Below are 4,118 nucleotides of genomic sequence, written 5' to 3'. Positions count from 1 at the left end.
CACTCCTTAAAATTAATTTCACACAGTATAAATGACTCTTCCAATATAAACTAAAAGCATAATAATAGGGAATATTAGATAGTAGAGGAAAAAAGAAGAATATTGTTCGTTTTCATGTTTTTTCGTATGAGTATAGGTGTGATATTCAGAAAGTTATATTGGCTAAATAATTATTACAACAATCCAACAATAAAAATTCATTCAGATTAAACCTTATATATATCTCATGACTCATAGCGCAAATCTATTGCTTATAATTTCATTCCCATTTCTAACGTGCGTGAGATCAATTTTTAAAGTGAAATTATTATGATTAAAATAATTCATTTTTGAAATTTCAAATATTCAAAATTTTAATGTAAAGTACTACATATGTTTCTTTTGTCACATGTCAAAACGGTAACAATGTATATTTTAGAATGTTAATCCAAAGTAATTTTTTTTCTTCCAAATTTAAGAAATTAAGAGTCGTTAGAAACACTTATTAAAGAGAAATAAGTACAACATACTCAAAGAAATGATAAAATTAATTAATTAGGACCATATTATATTGATTAAGAACCATTGGTTTTCACTTGTTATAATTATAAAGATGATTATGACTTATGAGTATTTTAGATAGGCATTAGTGAACTAATGACTAATCAATAACATGTTTAACTCTTTGTCTTGTAAAGGTCTGATCTTAACCTTTTTCTTGAAACTTTGTATGTGAGTTACCTAGATCTATTAATTCGTCTTCTGATTTATCCTATTATACTAGATTAGCTAAGTACCCGCGGGCGCCATCCATGTTCAAAGAATAGATGCAGCTAACCAACGGGCAAGCAGGTTCCGCGGGTCAAGAGACTATGGTTAACAAGCCAGCTGAGAAAGAACAATCTCCCCCACCGGACCTTAGTAGGCCTTTCCGCAGTCAAATTACTAATTTAAAGAAATTATTGACAACTTAAACAATTGATTGCCCTTTCTTTGAAATGCCTCAGAAGCTCTTTCAACTGCCGCCTAATCCCCCAACATGCTCAAGAACCGAGAGCCGCCTATTCCTAAGCCCTTAAGCAGAGGACCACTACCCGAAATTGTTCCACAACATCAATATTACTAGTCACTAAATAATATTTTCATGTACCAATTTATGTGGTTTAAATTTGAGAATTCAACGAACTTTTTTATCGTAATTTTTTTTATATTATGACTTTACGAGTGTCTTTTTTATTTTACAAAACTAATTTGCAGACTTTGAGACAATAAGATAACATTTTAGTGATCATTCATGAAATAACTCTATTATATCAAGCACATCATGATCAAGCTAAGGCAGCTTCAATTCAAAGGATCTTGATTGCCAACATTTTCCATTAGTGAATAAAAAAATTAATGATAATGTTAAAAATTATGATGGGATTAATTCATACTTTTTGGATATTTGGATTTTGGATTGGATATCAAATTTAGTACTTATGGTGTTTTGGATATTCCAAAGATTTTAAAAATCATGCCTTATATTTAGTTTTACTCGTATCATATGTATCTAAACTCTGATAAGTTCAATTTCCAAGATCCATAAAATTAGTATTCTAACGTTTATCCATTTTAGTATTAAGTCTAATATGAAATTACGCGACATAGGCGATAGGGTGACCTCAATCCTTGTTAATTGTAGGAAGTTATATATTTTATGTAGCAAGCTATAATGTGAATTAAGATTGTTAACTGTTATGATTTGTCTTAAAGACTCATATGTAAAAATTAAAATATCTAAGCCGATTAATTCAAAATCGAACTTAAAAATTCAATCCAATCCGAATTTAATTGGATTTGGATAGTAATTTCTTCAATTTGAAAATCAAAAATTGAATTGGACTTAATTTTTTAAGTGAAAACTAATCATTCTTCAATCAATGTAGCTCCCGTGTTAGCTACGAGTAATCATTCGACTTTTTGAAGAGAGTAGAAGAATAGGTATGTAGCTCCTTCAACCAAATTATATGTGCACTATATTTCAATAACTAAAAGGAAACCTTTGGAGCAATAATAAAAATATCATTAGTCCAAGTTGTAAAAGCACAATAATTAATATTTATATTAGAATAGACCATTTATATCATATTCTTTAAGGTGCGATTCTTTCCTGAACTAAGACACTCATTGCTCATATGTGTTGCACATGTTAGAGACCTAGAAATTCACAAAAAGGGAATGATATATGTTGGGGTCCCCAACCTTTGTACAATCAAAAAAACATGATATTTTATTTTCCCCCAAAAAACAACCCTTTTTATCCTAAAAAATAGGAATTTTTTTTTTTTTTTCCTTGAATTTTTTTTTCTTGTTTTCACTTTCTTGATATTATTTTTGAACCTCATATTATAATGTAAGACAGATTGATGAAATTAGGTGGAGTTGAATGCGGAGAGATACCTTAATTGTTGTCCATTTGTTTTTTCTTATCTAAATGTCAATGCATTCTTTACTTTCTGACAATTTATAGTTGGAAACCAAAAGTACATTTGAAATTTTGATTAATTTAAATTTATATCGTGTAAGTAAGACTTGTTAAAAATGAGGCATTTTATATCTTAATTTTTTCATTTTCAGAATTTGAATTCAAGACCTTTGATTAAGAATTGAAAAGTTCTACTGTTTATTCCGATCCGGCACAACATTGCTAAAATAAATAAAGGAGAAAAACTGATTAAACTAAAAATAGCCAACATATGTTATAACATGTGTATGATTGTGTATAATCTATGTATACCGACTAGAAAAAATAAACAATAAATCTGTCTGGCAATTCATGTAAAGATTCATAATAGATTCACGTGAACTTAATAATTTTTGCTCATACCATGTTATTGCATTTAAAAATTCATTTCGAGGATATATTATTGTATAGTTAGCTTGAGATCATTGGAACAAATTTATAAACGTTAAATCCTTGAATCCACCTCCTCATTAAATAACAATGGTTAAATATCCATATATTGTGGATTGGACTAGTTTGTGTTTTACTTAATGAGCACACACATGATTTTTGTCAAATGAGTTTAATTATAAATGTACTTTTTTTTGTTGAGACAAATTAAAGGAAGCCCTAAGCACATGATTTTGTCAAGTGACTTTTATGTAATAAACAAACATGATTTTCCAAGCACATAGAAGAACCTTAACCCCCTCCCCCGCCCTATATATATATAGACATATAGTGAAGTCGAAATAAGTTCAAATTATCAAAATATAAAGAACTAAACGCATAAAAACATTCAAACGTTCAATATAACTATTATAATATGGGAGAACGTTTATCTTAAAGGGGTTATTCTTCAACAAAAGCAATTTTCTTTCCCGCTTAGTCTTTGCGGTCTTCGTTGAAAAGTCAAAATTAGCTCAAGTGAACTAGTGAAGCAAAAAAAAAAAAAAAATTAACTTCTATTTACAAATATTATTTCACACTCTGAAAGCAAAATTGTTTTTTTCTTCAAATTTCATAATTTTCATGATCAAACGAAGCCTTTTTTAAACATAAGCTTGTGGATTAAAATATAATTTCCAATTAAGCCCCTTGTCATCAAATAAGTAATTAAACGAAAATGACATTAGTTATTAAGAAGACAAACATGCAAAGGAAAATTGAAGGAAAATTAAAATTTACAAATCCTTATAATATTTTAATTTCATAAATATCATTCTAATTTATAGAGTATCTACCCTATTAATTAAAGTAGTGATTAACTTTAAACAGAAAAGGCTAAGATAGAACAAACAAAAAATATATATTTTTTTAAAATAAAAAAATAAAAAAACAAAAAAACAATAAAGGGCCCAAACCGGGTTCGAACCGGTGACCTCTTGATCTGCAGTCAAATGCTCTACCACTGAGCTATGGACCCCTTGTTGTTAAAGTATTTCCTCCGTCTCAATTAATATGACACACTTTAGCTTTTAGTCAATGCAAAAAATGACACATTTTCGTATTTGACAAATGTTTAGTAACATTATCAAGATTTTATTATGTTAGGTTTTACTTATTTGACAAAAAAATCCACAACTATGAATATTCAGGTGTTGCCCTGATGTCATCTTCGTTGAGTTATACCTGATCGGACCTTGATTATTAT

General features: G+C 28.7%; 1 non-coding gene across 1 annotated transcript; it reads right to left on the bottom strand.

Annotated features, from left to right (window-relative positions):
- Positions 1-3,817: 3,817 nt before the first annotated feature.
- Positions 3,818-3,890, bottom strand: TRNAC-GCA (transfer RNA cysteine (anticodon GCA)). Its single transcript has one exon. It is a non-coding gene; the product is annotated as a tRNA-Cys (tRNA).
- Between the last annotated feature and the right edge of the window lie 228 nt (positions 3,891-4,118).

The sequence above is a fragment of the Solanum tuberosum genome, unplaced genomic scaffold, assembly GCF_000226075.1.
Source record: "Solanum tuberosum cultivar DM 1-3 516 R44 unplaced genomic scaffold, SolTub_3.0 scf00330, whole genome shotgun sequence".
Lineage (NCBI taxonomy): Eukaryota > Viridiplantae > Streptophyta > Magnoliopsida > Solanales > Solanaceae > Solanum > Solanum tuberosum.
This window is presented reverse-complemented; position numbering and strand designations above follow the sequence as displayed.